This window comes from Triticum aestivum, chromosome 6A (assembly GCF_018294505.1).
Source record: "Triticum aestivum cultivar Chinese Spring chromosome 6A, IWGSC CS RefSeq v2.1, whole genome shotgun sequence".
Lineage (NCBI taxonomy): Eukaryota > Viridiplantae > Streptophyta > Magnoliopsida > Poales > Poaceae > Triticum > Triticum aestivum.
In genome coordinates, this window is record NC_057809.1 from 277,645,875 (window position 1) to 277,672,071 (window position 26,197).

The window sequence follows — 26,197 nt, forward strand, 5'->3', positions numbered from 1 at the left end:
CCAAAGAAGGAGGAGGACGCGGAGCTGGTGGCCCGCCAGGCCACTATGTACTGCATCCAGGATGGTGAGCTCTACCAAAAGCACCCGAATGATCTTTCTCTACGATGCATCTTCAGGGAGCGGGGTTGTGAGCTGTTGGCCGACATACATGGCGGGGACTGCGGGCATCATTCCTCATCGCGCACCCTTGTGGGCAAGGCGTTCTGCAGCGGTTTCTACTGGCCCATGACACTCAATGAAGCCACGGAGTTGGTAAGATCTTGCGAGGCCTGTCAGATCCATACAAAGCAGATCCACCTCCCCGATCAGGGGCTCTAGACCATCCTGCTCTCATGGCCGTTCGCGGTCTGGCGCTAGATATCCTAGGCCCGTTCCCTTGAGCGCGCAGGGGCTACCACTGCCTCTACGTCGCCATCGACAAGTTCACCAAGTGGGCGGAGGTGGAGGCCGTCCGCACCATCCCGTCCGGCTCAGCCATCAAGTTCATCAAGGGCCGTGAGCCGCTTCAGGGTTCCTAACTACATTAAAATCAACAATGTCTCATAGTTCACCAGCAACCTTTTCAAAACATATTGTGCTAACCTTGCAATACAGATATGCTATGCTTCGGTGGCACACCCTCGGAGCAATGACCAGGCTGAGCATGCCAACGCAGAGGTCCTGAGAGGCCTCAAGAAGAGGACCTTCAAGAAGAAGTTCGAGGCCTGCGGCAGGGGCTGGCTCAATGAGCTCCAGTCCGTGCTGTGGTCCATCCGCACCACCGTGACCAAGCCGACGGGAGAGACTTTGTTCTTCCTCGTCTACGGAGTCGAGGCGGTCCTCGCTCACGAGGTCAGGCATCACTCTGCGCGGGTCTTGGCATTTGATGAAGCACTCCAGGACGGCTCACGGGGTATGGACCTCATGTAGGGAAGGAACGCCGCCGTCAAGCCTCGCTCCATGCGGCGAGGTACCAGCAGGCGTTGCGGCGGTACCACAGCCGCAATGTCCACTACAGGACACTCCAGGTGGGTGATCTTATCCTGAGGCGGGTGCTCTCCAAGGAAGGGCTTCAAAATCCCTCACCCATCTGGGAGGGCCCGTTCACGATCGCCCATGTCTCCAGGCTTGGCGCCACGCACCTGGAGACACATTACGGGATCCCCATCCAGACGGCCTAGAACATCCAGCATCTCTGGAAGTTCTACCCATGACCAATGCTCCGTGCCTGTGAAGATCTTCGCTCATTACACTCTCATGTAATAATGAGTTGGGGCTGTACATGCCTTGGAGTCTCCTGTGTGCCGCGCCTAGGCCTCACGGGGGCTCCCACCCATGTCCTAGTGGAGGACCCATGCTCCGCACTTGTGGGAAGAGAAGAAGACTAGTCTAGGTGCCAGACGCGGCAGTTCTTTTGCTTGCTTTCTATAGCTGGTTTGCAACTTCTTGAATGAAATTTGGAGTTTTTGGTCTTCCGTTTGCAAGGGTCAGGAATCTCCTTCTTTTTCTCTCCTTGCGGTGTTAGCTCTTTGAAATTTTGTTGAAGGGAGAGCGGTAGTTGCCCGTCGCTCTTCCTTGCGCGTCTCGCACGCGGGGGCTGGGAACGGTGTGTGCACTCAGGCTTGCCTGTGACCACACCCCGCCAAAGCCCTGCCGCCCCAGCCTTTGGCGTCCTAATCGTCGCGGGACTCTCTCAAACGAGCTCATGAGCGTGCACGTCCTCTCGAGTCCGTGCGCCCGGGCACCGCGATGATACGTCTCCAACATATCTATAATTTTTCATTGTAACATGCTGTTATATTATCAATCTTGTATGTTTTATAATCATTTTATATCATTTTTTGGTACTATCCTATTGACATAGTGCCAAGTGCCAGTTGCTATTTTTCCATGTTTTTCACATCGCACAAAATCAATATCAGACGAAGTCCAAATGCCCCGAAAGTTGACGGAGAATTTCTATGGGCCAGAAGGAGTACAACGGGCCCTATCTGCACCTGGGGGTGCCTCAAGGGGGCACAACCCACCAGGGCGGGCCAGGAGGCCCAAGCATGCCCTGGTGGGTTGTGCCTCTTTGCTCTGTAAGTACCCCAATATTTCCAGAACGCTAGGGGAGTCAACGATATATTCATCCAGCTACCGCAGAGTCTAGAACCACCATATCAAATCTAGACACCATCTCGGATGGGGTTCACCACCTCCATTGGTGCCTCTATGATGATGCATGAGTAGTTCTTTGTAGACCTTCGGGTCCGTAGTTAATAGCTAGATGGGTTCATCTCTCTCTCTTGATTCTCAATACAATGGTCTCTTGGACATCCATATGATGTAACTCTTTTGTGGTGTGTTTGTTGGGATCTAATGAACTTTGACTTTATGATCAGTCATATCATTTTATATCCATGAAAGTATTTGAGTTTCTTTGATCTCTTTTGTGCTTGATTGATTATAGCCTCGTATTTCTTCTCCGATATTTGGGTTTTGTTTAGCCAACTTGATCTATTTATCTTGCAATGGGAAGAGCTGCTTTGTAGTGGGTTCAATCTTACGGTGCTTGATCCCAGTGATAGAAAGGGAAACAACACATATGTATCATTCCTACTAAGGATAAAATGATGGGGTCTATCTCTACATAGATAGATCTTGACTACATCATGTCATCATTCTTATTGCATTACTTCGTTTCTCCATGAACTTAATACACTAGATGCATGCTGGATAGCGGTCGATGTGTGGAGTAATAGTAGTAGATGCAGGCAGGAGTCGGTCTTCTAATCCTGGACGTGATGCCTATATAATGATCATTGCCTGGATATCGTCATGAGTATATGAAGTTCTATCAATTGCCCAACAATAATTGGTTTACCCACCGTTTTCTGTTTTTCTCGAGAGAAAGCCACTAGTGAAACCTAGGGCCCCCGGGTCTTCTTTCTCATATATTTGCCTTTGCGATCTATTTTCATTCACTTTTATTTTCAGATCTACTAAACCAAAAACCCAAAAATACTTTGCTGCAATTTATTCTTATTTATTTATTTATTTATTTGGCGTTCGATCCATCAATCTACTACAAATTTACCTCACATATGTTTGCCTATCTTGAGGCGTCGTACACTAGAAGCGATTGACAACCCCTTTCACACGTTGGGTTGTGAGAAGTTGTTATTTGTGTGCAGGTGCTGTTTACGTTGTGTTGCTTTGTTCTCCTACTAGTTTGATAACCTTGGTTTCATATTTGAGGGAAATACCTACTGCCGCTATGCTGCATCATCCCTTCCTCTTTAGGGAAATACCGACGTAGCTTTAAGCGACACCAAAAGGAATTTCTGGCACTGTTGGCGGCGAAGATCTTCAAAATATAGCAGGTTCCTAATCACAAATCTCATCTCATCGCAATTTACATTATTTGCCATTTGCCTCTCTTTTTCCACTCCCCCAATTCACCAACATTTGCAATTTTATTCACCTTCTTTTTCCGTTCACCGTTTTCTTGTCGGATCTGCTTTTGGTCTTCCGTTTGCAAGGGTTAGGAATCTCCTTCTTTTTCTCTCCTTGCAGTGTTCGCTCTTTGAAATTTCGTTGAAGGGAGAGCGGCAGTTGCCCGTCGCTCTTCCTTGCGCGTCTCGCACGTGGGGGCTGGGAACGGTGTGTGCACTTGGGCTTGCCCGTGACCACACCCCGCCAAAGCCCTGCCGCCCCAGCCTTTGGCGTACTAATCCTCGCGGGACTCTCTCAAACGAGCTCGTGTGCGTGCACGTCCTCTCGAGTCCGTGCGCCCGGGCACCGCGATGATACGTCTCCAACATATCTATAATTTTTAATTGTAACATGTTGTTATATTATCAATCTTGTATGTTTTATAATCATTTTATATCATTTTTTGGTACTAACCTATTGACATAGTGCCAAGTGACAGTTGCTGTTTTTCCATGTTTTTCACATCGCAAAAAATCAATATCAGACGAAGTCCAAATGCCCCGAAACTTTACGGAGAATTTCTATGGACAGAAGGAGTACAATGGGCCCTGGCTGCGCCTGGGGTGTGCCTTAAGGGGGCACAACCCACCAGGGCGGGCCAGGAGGCCCAGGCATGCCCTGGTGGGTTGTGCCCACCTCGGGTTCCCCCGAACTGCCTCTTTGCTCTGTAAATACCCCAATATTTCCAGAACGCTAGGGGAGTCAACGATATATTCATCCAGCTACCAAAGAGTCCAGAACCACCATATCAAATCTAGACACCATCTCGGATGGGGTTCACCACCTCCATTGATGCCTCTACGATGATGCATGAGTAGTTCTTTGTAGACCTTCGGGTCCGTAGTTAGTAGCTAGATGGGTTCGTCTCTCTCTCTTGATTCTCAATACAATGGTCTCTTGGAGATCCATATGATGTGACTCTTTTGTGGTGTGTTTGTTAGGATCTGATGAACTTTGATTTTATGATCAGTCATATCATTTTATATCCATGAAAGTATTTGAGTTTATTTAATATCTTTTGTGCTTGATTGATTATAGCCTCGTATTTCTTCTCCGATATTTGGGTTTTGTTTGGCCAACTTGATGTATTTATCTTGCAATGGGAAGAGCTGCTTTGTAGTGGGTTCAATCTTATGGTGCTTGATCCCAGTGATAGAAAGGGAAAGAACACATATGTATCATTGCTACTAAGGATAAAACGATGGGGTCTATCTCTACATAGATAGATCTTGACTACATCATGTCATCATTCTTATTGCATTACTCTGTTTCTCCGTGAACTTAATACACTAGATGCATGCTGGATAGCGGTCGATGTGTGGAGTAATAGTAGTAGATGCAGGCAGGAGTCGGCCTTCTAATCTTGGACGTGATGCCTATATAATGATCATTGCCTGGATATCGTCATGAGTATATGAAGTTCTATCAATTCCCCAACAATAATTTGTTTACCCACCGTTTTCTATTTTTCTCGAGAGAAAGCCACTAGTGAAACCTACGGCCCCCGGGTCTTCTTTCTCATATATTTGCCTTTGCGATCTATTTTCATTCGCTTTTATTTTCATATCTACTAAACCAAAAACCCAAAAAAACTTTGCTGCAATTTATTCTTATTTATTTATTTATTTATTTATTTGGCGTTCGATCCATCAATCTACTACAAATTTACCTCATGTATGTTTGCCTATCTTGAGCCGTCGTACACCGGAAGGGATTGACAACCCCTTTCACACGTCGGGTTGTGAGAAGTTGTTATTTGTGTGCAGGTGCTGTTTACGTTGTGTTGCTTTGTTCTCCTACTAGTTTGATAACCTTGGTTTCATATTTGAGGGAAATACCTACCGCTGCTATGCTGCATCATCCCTTCCTCTTTAGGGAAATACCAACGTAGCTTTAAGCGACATCAAAAGGAATTTCTGGCACTGTTGGCGGCAAAGATCTTCAAAATATACTAGGTTCCTAATCACAAATCTCATCTCCTCGCAATTTACATTATTTGCCATTTGCCTCTCTTTTTCCTCTACCCCAATTCACCAAAATTTGCCATTTTATTCACCTCTCTTTTTCCATTCGCCATTTTCTTGTCGGATCTGTTTTTGGTCTTCCATTTGGAAGGGTCAGGAATCTCCTTCTTTTTCTCTCCTTGCAGTGTTCACTCTTTGAAATTTCGTTGAAGGGAGAGTGGCAGTTGCCCGTCGCTCTTCCTTGCGCGTCTCACACGCGGGGGCTGGGAACGGTGTGTGCACTTGGGCTTGCCCGTGACCACACCACGCCAAAGCCCTGCCTCCCTAGCCTTTTGCGTCCTAATCCTCGCGGGACTCTCTCAAACGAGCTCGTGGGCGTGCACGTCCTCTCGAGTCCGTGCGCCCGGGCACCGCGATGATACGTCTCCAACATATCTATAATTTTTGATTGTAACATGTTGTTACATTATCAATCTTGTATGTTTTATAATCATTTTATATCATTTTTTGGTACTAACCTATTGACATAGCGCCAAGTGCCAGTTGCTGTTTTTCCATGTTTTTCATATCGCAGAAAATCAATATCAAACGGAGTCCGAATGCCCCAAAACTTTACAGAGAGTTTCTATGGGCTAGAAGGAACACAACGGGCCCTGGCTGCACCTGGGAGGTGCCCCGAGGGGAGCACAACCCACCAGGGCAGGCCAGGAGGCCCAAGCGCGCCCTGGTGGGTTGTGCCCACCTCGGGTTCCCCCGAACTGCCTCTTTGCTCTGTAAATACCCCAATATTTCCAGAACCCTAGGGGCGTCAACGATATATTCATCCGGCTACCGTAGAGTCCAGAACCACGAGATCAAATCTAGACACCATCTCAGATGGGGTTCACCACCTCCATTGGTGCCTCTACGATGATGCATGAGTAGTTCTCTGTAGACCTTCGGGTCCGTAGTTAGTAGCTAGATGGTTTCATCTCTCTCTCTTGATTCTCAATACAATGGTCTCTTGGACATCCATATGATGTCACTCTTTTGTGGTGTGTTTGTTGGGATCTGATGAACTTTGACTTTATGATCAGTCATATCATTTTATATCAATGAAAGGATTTGAGTTTCTTTGATCTCTTTTGTGCTTGATTGATTATAGCCTCATATTTCTTCTCCGATATTTGGGTTTTGTTTGGCCAACTTGATCTATTTATCTTCCAATGGGAAGAGCTGCTTTGTAGTGGGTTCAATCTTACAGTGCTTGATCCCAGTGATAGAAAGGGAAACAACACGTATGTATCATTGCTACTAAGGATAAAACGATGGGGTCTATCTCTACATAGATAGACCTTGACTACAGCATGTCATCATTCTTATTGCATTACTCCGTTTCTCCATGAACATAATACACTAGATGCATGCTGGATAGCGGTCGATGTATGGAGTAATAGTAGTAGATGCAGGCAGGAGTCGGTCTTCTAATCTTGGACATGATGCCTATATAATGATCATTGCCTGGATATCGTCATGAGTATATGAAGTTCTATCAATTGCCCAACAATAATTTGTTTACCCACCATTTTCTATTTTTCTCGAGAGAAAGCCACTAGTGAAACCTACGGCCCCCGGGTCTTCTTTCTCATATATTTGCCTTTGCGATCTATTTTCATTCGCTTTTATTTTCATATCTACTAAACCAAAAACCCAAAAATACTTTGCTGCAATTTATTCTTATTTATTTATTTATTTATTTATTTCCATCAATCTACTACAAATTTACCTCACGTATGTTTGCCTATCTTGAGGCGTCGTACCCCGGAAGGGATTGACAACCCCTTTCACATGTCGGGTTGTGAGAAGTTGTTATTTGTGTGCAGGTGCTGTTTACGTTGTGTTGCTTTGTTCTCCTACTAGTTTGATAACCTTGGTTTCATATTTGAGGGAAATACCTACCGCCTCTATGCTGCATCATCCCTTCCTCTTTAGGGAAATACCGACGTAGCTTTAAGCGACATCAAAAGGAATTTCTGGCATTGTTGGTGGGGAAAATCTTCAAAATATACGAGGTTCCTAATCACAAATCTCATCTCCTCGCAATTTACATTATTTGCCATTTGCCTCTCTTTTTCCTCTCCCCCAATTCACCAAAATTTGCCATTTTATTCACCTCTCTTTTTCCGTTCGCCGTTTTCTTGTCGGATATGTTTTTGGTCTTCCGTTTGCAAGGGTCAGGAATCTCCTTCTTTTTCTCTCCTTGTAGTGTTCGCTCTTTGGAATTTCGTGGAAGGGAGAGTGGCAGTTGCCCGTCGCTCTTCCTTGCGCGTCTCGCACGCGGGGGCCGGGAACGGTGTGTGCACTTGGGCTTGCCCGTGAAGACACCACGCCAAAGCCCTGCCACCCCAGCCTTTGGCGTCCTAATCCTCGCGGGACCCTCTCAAACAAGCTCGTGGGCGTGCACGTCCTCTCGAGTCCGTGCGCCCGGGCACCGCGATGATACGTCTCCAACATATCTATAATTTTTGATTGTAACATGCTGTTTATATTATCAATCTTGTATGTTTTATAATCATTTTATATCATTTTTTGGTACTAACCTATTGACATAGTGCCAAGTGCCAGTTGCTACTTTTCCATGTTTTTCACATCACAAAAAATCAATATCAAACGGAGTCCAAATGCCCCGAAACTTTACGGAGAGTTTCTATGGGCTATAAGGAACACAACGGGAACTGGCTGTGCCTTGGAGGTGCCCCGAGGGGAGCACAACCCACCAGGGCGGGCCAGGAGGCCCAGGCGCACCCTGGTGGGTTGTGCCCACCTCGGGTTCCCCGAACTGCCTCTTTTCTCTATAAATACCCCAATATTTCCAGAACCCTAGGGGATTCAATGATATATTCATCCAGCTACTGCAGAGTCCAGAACCACGAGATCAAATCTAGACACCATCTCGGATGGGGTTCACCACCTCAATTGGTGCCTCTACGATGATGCATGAGTAGTTCTTTGTAGACCTTCGGGTCCGTAGTTAGTAGCTAGATGGGTTCATCTCTCTCTCTTGATTCTCAATACAATGGTCTCTTGGACATCCATCTGATGTAACTCTTTTGTGGTGTGTTTGTTGGGATCTGATGAACTTTGACTTTATGATTAGTCATATCATTTTATATCCATGAACGTATTTGAGTTTCCTTAATCTCTTTTGTGCTTGATTGATTATAGCCTCGTATTTCTTCTCCGATATTTGGGTTTTGTTTGGCCAACTTGATCTATTTATCTTGCAATGGGAAGAGCTGCTTTGTAGTGGGTTCAATCTTACGGTGCTTGATCCCAGTGATAGAAAGGGAAACAACACGTATGTATCATTGCTACTAAGGATAAAACGATGGGGTCTATCTCTACATAGATAGATCTTAATTACATCATGTCATCATTCTTATTGCATGACTCCGTTTCTCCATGAACTTAATACACTAGATGCATGGTGGATAGCGGTCGATGTGTGGAGTAATAGTAGTAGATGCAGGCAGGAGTCGGTCTTCTAATCTTGGACGTGATGCCTATATAATGGTCATTGCCTGGATATCGTCATGAGTATATGAAGTTCTATCAATTGCCCAACAATAATTTGTTTACCCACCGTTTTCTTATTTTCTCGAGAGAAAGCCACTAGTGAAACCTATGGCCCCCGGGTCTTCTTTCTCATATATTTGCCTTTGCGATCTATTTTCATTCACTTTCATTTTCAGATCTACTAAACCAAAAACCCAAAAGTACTTTGCTGCAATTTATTCTTATTTATTTATTTATTTATTTGGCATTCGATCCATCAATCTACTACAAATTTACCTCACGTATGTTTGCCTATCTTGAGGCGTCGTACATCGGAAGGGATTGACAACCCCTTTCACACGTCGGGTTGTGAGAAGTTGTTATTTGTGTGTGGGTGTTGTTTATGTTGTGTTGCATTGTTCTCCTACTAGTTTGATAACCTTGGTTTCATATTTGAGGGAAATACCTACTGCCGCTATGCTGCATCATCCCTTCCTCTTTAGGGAAATACCGACGTAGCTTTAAGCGACATCAAAAGGAATTTCTGGCACTGGTGGCGGGCAAGATCTTCAAAATATACCATGTTCCTAATCACAAATCTCATCTCCTCGCAATTTACATTATTTGCCATTTGCCTCTCTTTCTCCACTCCCCCAATTCACCAAAATTTGCCGTTTTATTTACTTCTCTTTTTCCGTTTGCCATTTTCTTGTCGGATATGTTTTTGGTCTTCCGTTTGCAAGGGTCAGGAATATCCTTATTTTTCTCTCCTTGCAGTGTTCGCTCTTTGAAATTTTGTTGAAGGGAGAGTGGCAGTTGCCCGTCGTTCTTCCTTGCGCGTCTCGCATGCGGGGGCTGGGAACGGTGTGTGCACTTGGGCTTGCCCATGACCACACCCCGCCAAAGCCCTGCCGCCCCAGCCTTTGGCGTCCTAATCCTCGCGGGACCCTCTCAAACGAGCTCGTGGGCATGCAAGTCCTCTCGAGTCCTTGTGCCCGGGCACCGCGATGATACGTCTCCAACATATCTATAATTTTTGGTTGTAACATGCTGTTATATTATCAATCTTGTATGTTTTATAATCAATTTATATCATTTTTGGTACTAACCTATTGACATAGTGCCAATTGCCAGTTGCTGTTTTTCCATGTTTTTCACATCGCAGAAAATCAAAATCAAACGGAGTCCAAATGCCCGGAAACTTTACGGAGAGTTTCTATGGGCTAGAAGGAACACAACGGGCCCTCACTGCGCCTGGGAGGTGCCCCGAGGGGAGCACAACCCACCAGGGCGGGCCAGGAGGCCCAGGCGCGCCCTGGTGGGTTGTGCCCACCTCGGGTTCCCCCGAACTGCCTCTTTGCTCTATAAATACACCAATATTTCCAAAACCCTAGGGGAGTCAACGATATATTCATCCAGCTACCGCAGAGTCCAGAACCACCAGATCAAATCTAGACACCATCTCGGATGGGGTTCACCACCTCCATTGGTGCCTCTACGATGATGCATGAGTAGTTCTTTGTAGACCTTCAGGTCCGTAGTTAGTAGCTAGATGGGTTCATCTCTCTCTCTTGATTCTCAATACAATGGTCTCCTGGAGATCCATATGATGTAACTCTTTTGTGGTGTGTTTGTTGGGATCTGATGAACTTTGAATTTATGATCAGTCATATCATTTTATATCCATGAAAGTATTTGAGTTTTTTTGATCTCTTTTGATCTTGATTGATTATAGCCTCATATTTCTTATCTGATATTTGGGTTTTTTTGGCCAACTTGATCTATTTATCTTGCAATGGGAAGAGCTGCTTTGTAGTGGTTCAATCTTACGGTGCTTGATCCCAGTGATAGAAAGGGAAACAACATGTATGTATCATTGCTAGTAAGGATAAAATGATGGGGTCTATCTCTACATAGATAGATCTTGACTACATCATGTCATCATTCTTATTGCATTACTCTGTTTCTCCATGAACTTAATACACTAGATGCATGCTGGATAGCGGTCGATGTGTGGAGTAATAGTAGTAGATGCAGGCAGGAGTCGGTCTTCTAATCTTGGACGTGATGCCTCTATAATGATCATTGCCTGGATATCGTCATGAGTATATGAAGTTCTATCAATTGCCCAACAATAATTTGTTTGCCCACCGTTTTCTATTTTTCTCGAGAGAAAGCCACTAGTGAAACCTACGGCCCCCGGGTCTTCTTTCTCATATATTTGCCTTTGCGATCTTTTTCATTTGCTTTTATTTTCATATCTACTAAACCAAAAACCCAAAAATACTTTGCTGCAATTTATTCTTATTTATTTATTTATTTATTTGGCGTTCGATCCATCAATCTACTACAAATTTACCTCACGTATGTTTGCCTATCTTGAGGTGTCGTACACCGGAAGGGATTGACAACCCCTTTCACACGTCGGGTTGTGAGAAGTTGTTATTTGTGTGCAAGTGCTGTTTACGTTGTGTTGCTTTGTTCTCCTACTAGTTTGATAACCTTGGTTTCATATTTGAGGGAAATACCTACCGCCGCTATGCTGCATCATCCCTTCCTCTTTAGGGAAATAATGACGTAGCTTTAAGCGACATCAAAAGGAATTTCTGGCACTGTTGGCGGGGAAGATCTTCAAAATATACTAGGTTCCTAATCACAAATCTCATCTCCTCGCAATTTACATTATTTGTCATTTTCCTCTCTTTTTCCACTCCCCCAATTCACCAAAATTTGCCATTTTATTCACCTCTCTTTTTCTGTTCGCCGTTTTCTTGCCGGATCTATTTTTGGTCTTCCGTTTGCAAGGGTCAGGAATATCCTTCTTTTTCTCTCCTTGCAGTGTCCGCTCTTTGAAATTTCGTTGAAGGGAGAGTGGCAGTTGCCCGTCGTTCTTCCTTGTGTGTCTCGCACGCGGGGGCTGGGAACGGTGTGTGCACTTGGGCTTGCCCGTGACCACACCCTGCCAAAGTCCTGCCGCCCCAGCCTTTGGCGTCCTAATCCTCGTGGGACTCTCTCAAACGAGCTCGTGGGCGTGCACGTCCTCTCGAGTCCATGCCCCCGGGCACCGCGATGATACGTCTCCAACATATCTATAATTTTTGATTGTAACATGCTGTTATATTATCAATCTTGTATGTTTTATAATCATTTTATATCATTTTTTGGTACTAACATATTGACATAGTGCCATGTGCCAGTTGCTGTTTTTCCATGTTTTTCACATCGCAGAAAATCAAAATCAAACGGAGTCCAAATGCCCCGAAACTTTACGGAGAGTTTCTATGGGCTAGAAGGAACACAACGGGCCCTGGCTGTGCCTGGGAGGTGCCCCGAGGGGAGCACAACCCACCAGGGCGGGCCAGGAGGCCCAAGCGCGCTCTGGTGGGTTGTGCCCACCTCGGGTTCCCTCAAACTGCCTCTTTACTCTATAAATACCCCAATATTTCCAAAACCCTAGGGGAGTCAATGATATATTCATCCAGGTACCGCAGAGTCCAGAACCACGAGATCAAATCTAGACACCATCTCGGATGGGGTTCACCACCTCCATTGGTGCCTCTACGATGATGCATGAGTAGTTCTTTGTAGACCTTCAGGTCCATAGTTAGTAGCTAGATGGGTTCATCTCTCTCTCTTGATTCTCAATACAATGGTCTCTTGGAGATCCATATGATGTAACTCTTTTGTAGTGTGTTTGTTGGGATCTGATGAACTTTGACTTTATGATTAGTAATATCATTTTATATCCATGAAAGTATTTGAGTTTCTTTGATCTCTTTTGTTCTTGACTGATTATAGCCTTGTATTTCTTCTCCGATATTTGGGTTTTGTTTGGCCAACTTGATCTATTTATCTTGCAATGGGAAGAGCTGCTTTGTAGTGGGTTCAATCATTCAGTGCTTGATCCCAGTGATAGAAAGGGAAACAGCAGGTATGTATCATTGCTACTAAGGATAAAACGATGGGGTCTATCTCTACATAGATAGATCTTGACTACATCATGTCATCATTCTTATTGCATTACTCCGTTTCTCCATGAACTTAATACACTAGATGCATGCTGGATAGCGGTCGATGTGTGGAGTAATAGTAGTAGATGCAGGCAGGAGTCGGTATTCTAATCTTGGACGTGATGCCTATATAATGATCATTGCCTAGATATCGTCATGAGTATATGAAGTTCTATCAATTGCCCAACAGTAATTTGTTTACCCACCGTTTTATATTTTTCTTGAGAGAAAGCCACTAGTGAAACCTACGGCCCCCGGGTCTTCTTTCTCATATATTTGCCTTTGCGATCTAGTTTCATTTGCTTTTATTTTCAGATCTACTAAACCAAAAACCGAAAAATACTTTGCTGCAATTTATTCTTATTTATTTATTTATTTATTTGGCGTTCGTTCCATCAATCTACTACAAATTTACCTCACGTATGTTTGCCTATCTTGAGGCGTCGTACCCCGGAAGGGATTGACAACCCCTTTCACACGTCGGGTTGTGAGAAGTTGTTATTTGTGTGCAGTTGTTGTTTACGTTGTGTGGCTTTGTTCTCCTACTACTTTGATAACCTTGGTTTCATATTTGAGGTAAATACCTACCGCCGCTATGCTGCATCATCCCTTCCACTTTGGGGAAATACCGATGTAGCATTAAGCAACATCAAAAGGAATTTCTGGCACTGTTGGCGGGGAGGATCTTCAAAATATACCAGGTTCCTAATCACAAATCTCGTCTCCTCACAATTTACATTATTTTCCATTTGCCTCTCTTTTTCCTCACCCCCTATTCACTAAAATTTGCCGTTTTATTCACCTCTCTTTTTCCGTTCGCCATTTTCTTGTCGGATCTGTTTTTGGTCTTCCGTTTGCAAGGGTCAGGAATCTCCTTCTTTTTCTCTCCTTGAAGTGTTCGCTCTTTGAAATTTCGCTGAAGGGAGAGTGGCAGTTGCCCGTCGCTCTTCCTTGCGCGTCTCGCACGCGGGGGCTGGGAACGATGTGTGCACTTGGGCTTGCCCATGACCACACCCCGCCAAAGCCCTGCCGCCCCAGCCTTTGGCGTCCTAAACCTCGCGGGACTCTCTCAAACAAGCTCGTGGGCGTGCACGTCCTCTCGAGTCCGTGCGCCCGGGCACCACGATGATACGTCTCCAACGTATCTATAATTTTTGATTGTAACATGCTGTTATATTATTAATCTTGTATGTTTTATAATCATTTTATATCATTTTTTGGTACTAACCTATTGACATAGTGCCAATTTCCAGTTGTTGTTTTTCCATGTTTTTTACATCGCAGAGAATCAATATCAAACGGAGTCCAAATGCCCCGAAACTTTACGGAGAATTTCTATGGGCCAGAAGGAATACAAAGGGCGCTGGCTGCGCGTGGGGGTGCATCAAGGGGGCACAACCCACCAGGGCGGGCCAGGAGGCCCAGACGCGCCCTGGTGGGTTGTGCCCACCTCGGATTCCCCCGAACTGCCTCTTTGCTCTGTAAATACCCCAATATTTCCAGAACCCTAGGGGAGTCAACGATATATTCATCCAGCTACCGCAGTGTCCAGAACCACCAGATCAAATCTAGACACCATCTCGGATGGGGTTCACCACCTCCATTGGTGCCTCTACGATGATGCATGAGTAGTTCTGTGTAGACCTTCGGGTCCGTAGTTAGTAGCTAGATGGGTTCATCTCTCTCTCTTGATTCTCAATACAATGGTCTCTTGGAGATCCATATGATGTACATCTTTTGTGGTGCGTTTGTTGGGATCTGATGAACTATGAGTTTATGATCAGTCATATATTTTTATATCCATGAAAATATTTGAGTTTCTTTGATCTCTTTCATGCATGATTGCTCATAGCCTCGTATTTCTTCTCATATATTTGGGTTTTGTTTGGCCAACTTGATCTATATATCTTGCAATGGGTAGAGTTGCTTTGTAGTGGATTGAATCTTAAGGTGCTTGATCCCAGTCATATGAAGGGAAACATGTCGGATGTGGGGTTCCAGCAAACCGTTAAGGTTCGAACACTGGGTGCGCATGAAGTCTTTCCCGCCTACCAATCTACGCCATAGCTCGGTAAGATCTCGCGGACGAACTCGACGAACTCGTAACAAAGAAAGACACATGATTTCTACTGGTTCGGGCCACCGTTGTGGTGTAACATCCTACTCCAGTGTGGTGGTGGTGGATTGCCTCTTGGGCTGATGATGAACAATACAAGGGGAAGAACAGCCTCCTGAGGTTGAGGTGTTCTTGTGCGTGGCTAACTTGTATGGGTGAGAAAGTGATCTAAGATGCTGTCTCCTGGCCCCCCTTTTCTATGGTGGTGGCTAGCCCTACTTATAGAGGCCCTGGTCCTCTTCCCAAATATTGAGCGGGAAGGGGGCCAACAACGGCAGGCTAATTTGAAGGGAGGCAGTTAGTACAAGCTATCCTAACAAAAGGTGGTCTGCGCCTGCGAAAGGCTCTAGTGGTGACGCCGTCTTGGGCTCCACGATGACCTCCGTCTTGCCATCTTGCTGGTCTTGGTCTTGTTGCACAAAAATGGTAACCTTTGCCTGATGCCTCGGTACTCCTCGCCTGCGCTAGTTTCCTTAGCACCAAAGAGGATACAAGGACGCTGCGCGTGCTGGCACCCGCCTGGAGCCCGCCCGGTGTCGATCGTCATGGCTCACGTCACAAGAGCCTCGTGAGGTTCACCTCGCCTTGATATCTCTGCTCCTCGTGAGCCTGCCTGACAATGCCACTCAAGAGGAGGTCTCGTGTCATCCTCCTCATGAGGCTTGGCCCCTCGCGAGGGTCTTCGATGCCTTGTTGATGAAGATGTGTCATACGGACTGTTGGCTTAGCCATGCTGTGGGCCACAGGCAGGCAAGTCTGGGGACCCCCGTTCCCAGGACGCCGACAGTAGCCCCTGGTCCTGAGGTGCGCTCGGGCTTGGTTTCGCGGCAAAGCCACGGGCCAAGCACGGAGCACCGCGGGCCCCAAATGCATGCGACCTTGATTGACTCGTGGTGGTTGATTGGACGTGGGTGTCTCTGCTTCCCCATGCTGCCCTTGAATCCGCCTGGCTATGTGGCCCCACCTCTTACATAGTTATTCTTCCTTGGCCATGCCTGGCTCTTCCAATCTCCCTTCTTCCTCGACGCCCTGCTCCGCCTTCCCAATCCGACCTACGCTCCGCCCGCTTCACCGCCATGGTGCTGAAACAAGCCGACAAGGGGAAGAAACCTCTGTCCTCGCCAACTGCGCCTCCATCCTTCGAGCCGGCACTCGGCCGGCCTCGGGTGCTCAACGACGAGGCCATGGACAAGGTGCGCCACATGCTTGCCTCCAGTTTCAACGAGTGGGGAGAGACGCCTGGCTTGGCCCGCGTCTCGCACCAGCATGGCTCGGCAGTCACTGAGGTTCCGATCTTCATTGATGCCCTCTGGGCTGGCCTGATTCCTCCCTTCTCCGCCTTCTTCAATGCGGTGCTCGAGCACTATCAGATCCACATGCTCCACCTCGATCCTTAGTCTGTGACCCTTCTCGCCATCTTCGCATTCGTGTGCGTGGCCATGGTGGGCATCGCCCCCTCCGTGGCACTCCTCTGCCACTTCTTCTCGTTGCATCTCACCGGTCCCCGGCAGAGCTCAGGGTGCTTGGGCTTCGAGGCCGTGGCTGCGACGGCAGGCGCGGGGATCGACTTCGAGCTCCCTTCATCCACGAGAGAGTTCCGTACGCGATGGCTGTTTGTTGACGCCAGCGTGCTGAACCCTCTGCTTCAAGATCCGGTGGGGCCTACTATTCTAAACTCTGACTGGGGTCATCAGAAGCTCACGAGCCCCTGCCATGCCCCTGTCTGGGCCAGGCTGAGGTGTTTGAAGGACCTTGGCGTGACTGCGCCCATGGTGGTGAGGGAGTTCATCAAGCGTCGAGTTGCTCCACTTCAGCGCCACTCTCGCCCGATGTGGGACTTGCTCAGCAGACAGGACAACATGAGGTGTCAGGAGGAGGGGCTTCCTCTCACTGCGCGGCAAACAGTGCTCACAGTCCTATCAGGTGTCCCTCTGCCGGACAAGATGCCCATGAACAGCTGCATGTTGGACCGCTGCGAGAACAAAGTCACATGTGCCGCGAACCTACCTTACTTTGGTGAGTGGGGGCCACGCCCAACCGGCTTGGCGGGGCCCCGTGAGAACCCCGTCATTGTGGTCTCCTTCTTCACCGCCGGTGCCGGGCTCCCTCCAGGTGACGGTGCGGGGGAGCGAGCTGCGCCAGGGGGCGGCGGCTCAGGTGCTGAGGAGCACATGTCGGGTGGTGATCCAGGGGCATCGTCCTCGGGGGCCTGCGAGCCCTCTCCCAAGGCGTCGGTTGCCGAGGATATGCGGCATGCGGCTCCTGAGGTTGAGGCTCCAAGAGCCTTGGGAGGACGCAGGGAGAAGGAGCTGGGTTGTTCGCCACAGCCGGGCTCCCCTGAGGCCATCCCTCTTGGTTATTCTACGGCTCCGCCGCACTCCAGCCATCACATCCAGCGCTTCGGTCGCCTTTGTGTGGACTTCGAGGAGCTCCACAAGAGGAAGGGACCCCCCAGCGATAGCAACATCTTCGGTTCGTTGAAGCGACGGAAGTACATCGCTATTGACGCGTAAGTATCTTGTCACTGTGGCTTTTTGTGTGTGGTCTTCTTATCCTCACACCTGTCCTCCAGGGCTCCTTCTGCTAAAGCTGTTGCGTATTCCGAGAGGTGGCCTCCTCCTTCATCAACTCCCTTGTCGGCATTGTGCGTTCCTCGCCTGCTTGCCGCCCCTGGAGCAGGGTCGGTCGGAGGAGCGTCCCCACCTTCGGGACGTGCTGAGTCCACAGTTTGGCCGCCCCTCGCCCATGGTCTGGCGTGGAGCTTGGCGGGCGTGCCCAAGACTCCTCCTCTACTCATGAGCAGTCACTGGCTGACCTCGGTCTTCGGTTCCTCTTCAAGCAGCGAGCCTCGATCAGCTTGGGCTCCTCGTGAAGATGAGCTGACGTCAGGCACGACGCCACCCCCAGCCCCCAACCGAGAGGTGGCGTGCCACTTGATGCTCCACCCGCAGCCTCTGAGGTGGAGGACGAGGCTGGTCGAGCATTCGAGCTCGAGCGCGGGTGCAGCGTAGCCCGTCACGAGCTCTTCCAGGAGGTGATGGGCGCGATGAGCCGCCTCGGTGAAGACCTTGCTGGTGTCGACTCGCGTCTTGAGGCTGAAGGTCTTCAGTTGGTGGAGGAGCGGCGCAAGCTGCGGGTGGCCATCAACCTTGGTCGCTATCAGCACGACCTCGAGAACATGAAGGCCAAGGCATCCCTCAAGATTGCCAATGAGGCACACTCGCGAGCGTTGGAAGAAGCTCACGAGGCCGATCGCCGCCACGAGGCTGCGGAGGAGCGCGCGTGGCGGCTACAGGCCTGGAGTGCGTCCCTTGAGAAGCAGGTGGAGGCGCGTGGGGTTGCTCTTGCATCGCTGAGGGGGAAACCTATGAAGGAAGAGGAGGTCCGGCAGCGCGAGGAGACGCTGGCCATGGAAGCCGTGGAGTGCAGCCTCGAGCTCGAGCGACTGGAGACGAGGGAGCGTCAAGTAGCTCAAGCAAAAGAAGCCGTCGGGGACCGCGAAGCCGGAGTCGAGGAGGAGATCAATCGCCAGGTGGCCGAGGTTCGCGCAGATCTGGAGGGCAGGTACGACTTGAAGCTGAAGCTCGCCGGTCTGGAAGGTGCGGGCAGGGCCGCCGCCCTCAGGCCCAGGTTGGACGAGGCCGAGAGGCGTGCGGAGGCCACAACCACTGCCCTGGTTACGGCGCAGGCGGACATGGCCTCCGCCCGCGCCGAGCTGCTTTCCCTCCGGAAATGAGTTTACGACGCCGAGGCCGTCGCACAGCAAAACAGGGAAGAAGTGCTCCAACGCTGAACGCTGGAGCGCGAGCATGCTGCTATGCTTCAAGACCTTTGGAACAAGGCCAACACCGCCCTGGGTTACATCTGCGACGAGAACGCCCCGGCCCCTCACTCAAATGACTACGCTGGCCACCTGACCTTCTTCACCGAGGTGGTGACGTGCCTGGAGGCTCAATCTGCCAGAGCTCGACAGCTTCTGGAGGAGAGGGGTCATGGCATGCTTCAGCGTGCCTTCTCCCGTGTCTTCAGCCACCTTCTGAATGCCGACCCCAACTTCGACTTCGACACCGCCATTGCCCCCGTACCCACGACCGTCCGGGGCGACCTGGCGCGTTGGGTAGAGGACCATGTCGACGCGTTGGTCAGGGCCTTCACCTCGGAGGATGACGTGGTGGTGGTCATCGTAGACGAAGGTGACATGGTCAATGACGGTGATGGGGGCGTCGCCGGTGGCGGCGGCGATACCGACGAAGATGACGACGATGCGAGTGACTCGTCCATTGGTGATGTAGCGAGTGATATCTCTGGCTGATCCCATGTTCTCCTGTTGTTTCATCCTACACGCAAAACTTGGGCATGGCCGTTGGAAGACTTTGTAAGAGCATTTTGAGAGCGGGAGCCCCTCGTGTAAGCAAATTGTAGTTTTTACTTTCCTTTGCGATGTGGGTATGCGTCCTCGTGAGTTCATGAAGCTGGGGGTGAGCTCCCTGATGTGGTTTACCTTAGTCGGCGCCAGCTTAGGGCTGGGTCGTGAGGCGACGAGTTCCTGAGAATCCTGTGGAGTTTATCGCCCCGTTTGAGGGGGCCCCGTAAGAGGTGAGCACCAGGCGCAGTGCTAGCGCGTGCTTGACGAGCGTGCGCTTTGTGCGGCCCGGCTCGCGAGGAGCTTCACGAGGGAAAGGCGACGGACATGAGTCCCAAACCAAACAAGATCCAGAAGGCAAGAAACGACTCGAACGAGAAAAGGCATCCCCCGCGCGCATCGATAAAAATTCAGCTTCAACTTAAGTCCAGATCCAGAAAGCAAAGCCACATAAAGAGAGATCCAAAGCAAAGGGCCGCGTCCGACACCTTGTCTAGTCTTCGGGTCTTCAAGTCTTCTCACTAGCACAGAGCTAAGTGCTACCACTAGGCGTGGGAGGGAGCCCCAGGGCCTAAGGCCGGCCCTCCTGAGACTCCAGGGCGTGTACAGCCCCAACTCATTATTACGTGAGAGTGTCACGGGCGGCAAGCTTCACAGGCACTGGGCCTTCTTCACAGGTACCGACCTTGCTTCATATCGCCAGACGAGGGCCCCGCCTTGCGCCATCCTCGACCTCCTTTGAGCCGACCGGTCACCAGGATGACACAAAAGAGGGAAAGGGGACGCCAGTGGTTCCCTCGGCGATCACGGGTCCTCTGCCGGGGGAAGGGTTGTCGAAGCCACCCCGGTAGACGACCTACCTCTGGGTGTCCCCTGGTTTCGCATGCCCTGGGGAGGGGCCTGGCTCCGGACCCCTCTCCTGCAGCCCGTAGCGCGATCCTCCCATTGCCAGGGGGTTGTCGAGCTGGGGCCGTCTGCCGCCGCGATGACCTCCTCCTCCTGCGACTCATAGTTAGGGTAAGCTTGCTCCTGAGGGATTAGGGGTACCCTATAGTGGTCGTCGCACACGTGGTCGTGGTGGTTCCCCGGCAGCTCCTGGAAGGCTTTGGCACCTAGCGCTCCTTCTTCCCAATCTTCTCCAACGTATGATCCCGGGCCATCCTCCGGTATGTACTCTTGGTCCGCAATGCGGGGCACGTAGGCTTCCGGGGCTGTTACCCTGAATACCTCGCCGTGGTGCCCCACACTCCATGTCGGTCAGCACATCGTGGCGTCCTGGGGGTGATAACATGGCATCCCACTCAGGCCATGAAAGGTGACGCTTGTGCCCATGCTTGTTGCGGGCGGTAGAGCCCCCGGCACCGCCGGCCATGCCGGCATTGACGAAGCCCCTTGGCGCACTCGAAGGTGCGTGACGGCGGCGTGGCCCGCAGAAGAACCCCATAGTGGCTTGAGGAGGAAGCTGATTGCAGAAGGGCGGGGCTCCCGAGGCCGCCGCGTCCAGTAGCTCGGCGACGCGCTCTAGCAGCGTGTCCCGGCCACTTTCCATCAGCCGGCACCGCAGCAGCTCCCTATCCACGGTGAGTGCTACCCGCGTGTTTTCTTGCTCCCGTTGTGAGTGCGGCGCCATCGCTGTGGCGTGGCTTGCCGCTCTGGTAGCGGCTCATACTTACCGTGGAGTGAGGGTAGCCGATGCCCCACCGCATCGCCCATGCCCCGCAGGATTGGGTGGCGCTCGGGCCACCTGGAGCACGGGGTTGAGTTCTTCATAGGTGGGCTGCGCCGACCGGGCTGGCCAGGCTGCCCAGCGGTTGGGGTCAGCTCTTGGGTCATCAGACATCGCGGCCGCGGTGTGTCTTCAAGTCGATTATCGGAGAAGAAGCTCCGGCGCACCCCTACCTGGCGCGCCAAATGTCGGATGTGGGGTTTCGGCAAAACCTTAAGGTTCGAAAGCTGGGGTGTGCACAAAGTATTTCCCTCCTACCAATCTACGCCCTAGCTCGCTAAGATCTCGCGGACGAACTCGACGAACTTGCAACACAGAAAGACACATGATTTATACTGGTTCGGGCCACCGTTGTGGTGTAACACCCTACTCCAGTGTGGTGGTGGTGGATTGCCTCTTAGGCTGATAGTGAACAATACAAGGGGAAGAACAACCTCCTAAGGTTGAGGTGTTCTTGTGCGTGGATAACTTGTATGGGTGAGAGAGTGATCTAAGATGCCGTCTCCTCGCCCCCCTTTTCTATGGTGGTGGCTAGCCCTACTTATAGAGGCCCTGGTCCTCTTCCCAAATATTGAGCGGGAAGGGAGCCAACAACGGCGGGCTAATTTGAAGGGGGACAACTAGTACTAGCTATCCTGACAAAAGGTGGTCTGCGCCTGTGAAAGGCTCTGGGGGTGACGCCGTATTGGGCTCCACAATGACCTCTGTCTTGCCGTCCTGCTGGTCTTGGTCTTGTTGCACCAAAATGGCAACCTTTGCCTAATGCCTCGGTACTCCTCGCCTGCGCTAGTTTCCTTAGAAACAAAGAGGAAACAAGGATGCTACGCGTGCTATCGCCCGCCTGGCGCCTGCCTGGTGTCGATCGTCATGGCTCACGTCACGAGAGCCTCGTGAGGTTCGTCTCGCCTTGATATCTCCGCTCCTCATGAGCCTTCCTGACTAGGCCGCTCCATAGGAGGTCTCGTGTCATCATCCTCGCGAGGCTTGGCCCCTCGCAAGGGTCTTGGATGCCTAGTTGATGAAGATGGGCCGTACGGCCTACTGGCTTAGCCACGCAGCGGGCCGCGGGTAGGCAAGTCTGGGGACCCCCGTTCCTAGGACGCCGACAAAACAACACGTATGTATCGTTGCTACTAAGGATAAAACGATGGGGTATATCAATACATAGATAGATCTTGTCTACATCATGTCATCGTTCTTATTGCATTACTCCGTTTCTCCATGAACTTAATACACTAGATGCATGCTGCATAGCGGTCGATGTGTGGAGTAATAGTAGTAGATGCAGGCAGGAGTCGGTCTACTAATCTTGGACGTGATGCCTCTATAGTGATCGTTGCCTGGATATCGTCATGAGTATTTGAAGTTCTATCAATTGCCCAACAATCATTTTTTTACCCAACGTTTGCTCTTTTTCTCAAGAGAAAGCCACTAGTGAAACCTACGACACCCGGGTCTTCTTTCTCATATATTTGCCTTTGCGATATATTTTCCTTTGCTTTTATTTTCAGATCTACTAAACCAAAAACTCAAAAATACTTTGTTGCATTTTATTCTTATTTATTTATTTGGCGTTCGATCTATCAATCTACTGCAAATTTACCTCACGTCTGTTTGCCTATCTTGAGGCGTCATACCCCGGAAGGGATTGACAACCCCTTTAACACGCCGGGTTGTGAGAAGTTGTTATTTGTGTGCAGGTGTTGTTTACGTTGTGTTGCTTTGTTCTCCTACTACTTTGATAACAATGGTTTCATATTTGAGGGAAATACCTACCGCCGCTGTGCTGCATCATCCCTTCTTCTTTGGGGAAATATGGACGTAGCTTTAAGCGACATCAAAAGGAATTTCTGGCGCCGTTACCGGGAACGATCTTCAACATATACTAGGTTCCTAATCACAAATCTCATCTCCTTGCAATTTACATTATTAGCCATTTTCCTATCTTTTTCCTCTCCCCCAATTCATAAACTTTTGCCGTTTTATTCACCTCTCTTTTTCTGTTCACTGTTTTCTTGCCGGATCTATTTTTGGTCTTCCGTTTGCAAGGGTCAGGAATCTCCTTATTTTTCTCTCCTTGGAGTGTTCGCTCTTTGAAATTTCACGGAAGGGAGAGTGACAGTTGCTCGTCGCTCTTCCTTGCGTGTCTTACGCGCGGGGGCTGGGTACAGTGGGTGCACTTGGGCTTGCCCGTGACCACACCTGGCGAAAGCCCTACCGCCCCAGCCTTTGGCATCCTAATCCTCGCGGGATGCTCTCAAACGAGCTCGTGGGCATGCACATCCTCTCGAGTCCGTGCGCCAGGGCACCACGATGATACGTCTTCAACGTATCTATAATTTTTGATTGTTCCATGTTATTATATTATCAATCTAGGATGTTTTATAATAATTTTATAGTCATTTTATATCATTTTTTGGTACTAACCTATTGACATAGTGCCAAGTGCTAGTTGCTGTTTTTTCCATGTTTTTTACACCACAGAAAATCAATATCAGACGGAGTCCAAATGCCCCGAAGCTTCATAGAGAATCTTTATGGGCTAGAAGGAACACAATGGGCCCTGGCTGCGCCTCAGGGGTGCCTCGAGGTGGGCACAACCCTCGAGGGTGCGCCAGGAGGCCCACGCGCCCCTTGGTGGGTTGTGCCCACCTCGGGTGCCCCCCCCGGACCGCCTCTTTGCTGTATAAACACCCCAATATTTCCAGAACCCTAGGGGAGTCGACGAAATATTCATCCAGCCGTCGTAGAGTCCAGAACCAACAGATCCAATCTAGACACCATCTTGGATGGGGTTCACCACCTCTATTGGTGCCTCTCCGATGATGCGTCAGTAGTACTTTGTAGACCTTCGTGTCCGTAGTTAGTAGCTAGATGGCTTCATCTCTCCTCTCTTGATTCTCAATATAATGATCTCTTGGAGATTCATATGATGTAACTCTTTTGATGTGTGTTTGTAGGGATCTGATGAACTTTGAGTTTATGATCAGCCATACCTTTTTATATCCATTAAAGTATTTGAGTTTCTTTGATCTATTTTATGCATGATTGCTTATAGCCTCATATTTATTCTCCGATATTTGGGTTTTGTTTGGCCAACTTGATATATTTATCTTGCAAGGGGAAGAGGTGCTCTGTAGTGGGTTCGATCTTACGGTGCTTGATCCCAGTGACAGAAAGGGAAACAACACATATGTATCGTTGCTAGTAAGGATAAAACGATGGGATCTATCTCTACATAGATAGATCTTGTCTACATCATGTCATCGTTATTTTTGCATTACTCCGTTTCTCCATGAACTTAATACACTAGATGCATGTTGGATAGCGGTTGATGTGTGGAGTAATAGTAGTAGATGCAGTTAGGAGTCGGTCTACTAATATTGGACGTGATGCCTATATAATGCTCATTGCCTGGATATCGTCATGAGTATTCGAAGTTTTATCAATTGAGCAACATTAATTTGATTACCCACCGGTTGCTATTCTTCTCGAGAGAAAGCCACTAGTGAAACCTACGGCCCCCGGGTCTTCTATCTCATATATTTGCCATTGTAGTCTATTTTCCTTTGCTTTTATTTTCAGATCTACTGAACCAAAAACCAAAAAATACTTTGCCCCAATTTATTCTTATTTATTTATTTGGAATTCAATCTATCAATCTACTACAAATTTACCTCACGCCTGTTTGCCTATCTTGAGGCGCCGTACCCCAGAAGGGATTGACAACACCTTTAACACGTCGGGTTGCAAGAAGTTGTTATTTGTGTGTGGGTGTTGTTTACGTTGTGTTGCTTGGTTCTAGTACTAGTTCGATAACCTTTGTTTCTTATCTGAGGGAAATACCTACCACCACTGTGCTGCATCATCTCTTCCTCTTTGGGGAAACACCGACATAGCTTCAAGCGACATCACGCGACACGGCACATTAGCCATGACCAACACACGCTCGGGTGCTCGTGCGAGGTAAGACGAGACACCTCATGAGGTCTTCTAACCCTACAGCTACATGGCACCTCCCGAGGCTCAAAGACTCTCGAGTCTTCAAGAAAGAAGCCCTTGGAAAACTTCCCTGAGGCAACGGGCACACCCCTGCAGCACGGGAGTCTACTGCGAGCACATCCAACTAAGTCGTCTTAACCACACCCAGTAGTAGCACCGATATCACGACATAATATAAAAATAAAGAGCATAGCATAATGGCGCAGCAGTGCCCTCTTCTTATCTTCAATGTAGGGGAAAGGAAGAAACAAAAGCAAGCCACGCGACTACAGCGGCCCCTGAGACGCGGGTCTAGTGGCGCTCGAGCTCAATCGGAGTCTTCCTCCTGTTTCACCGGGGTGCGCCATGACGAAGTTCATCGCCCTCCCCGGTCTGAGCCCAGCGGTGCGGCGGCTTATCGTAGTTGCCGTTGCTCGTACTCTACCCAGAAGAGGATCCCTCACTGCTGGAGCCGGCGTGGCCATCGCCAAGGGCAAGCTCACCGCTAGTGACGACGACACCGTCGTCATCCTCGTGGTCGCTGTCGCTCTATGGTCATCACCCCAGGCGTCGTCCACCTTCCCCGAAGACCCTGACATCGAGGGTCGCGACGCTGTCATACCTGAAGTGGAGGGTGCACCTCCCATGCAGGCCACGCGCGCTGGCAAATGGCTGCCACCCGCGGTTCAGGAACACATTGCCAGCGGCGGTGACCCCAACATCCAACCATGAGGCCTTGCTGCAGCAGCCGTTCGGCCTGTAGCCAGAGGCCACCAGGCCCTCTGGACGGCAGCGCACTCGTGAAGGAACGTGGAAGCTAGAACCATATGCCCGCTAGCCTCTCCGACCACACAACAAATTCTAGAGGTGTGTCAGCCGAGTTGGAGCGCGGTCGTGGCGGTCAGACTATCGCCGCGCGCCTCCCCCCATCGCCGAGATTGCCCCATCTGCGGCAGCCCCTGCCGCGGGTAGAAGCTCCACCACGGCTGCTGGAGGCGGCGCCGAGCATCGAAGGAGCGCGCCCGGGCCCCCGAGGGGTCATTGTCG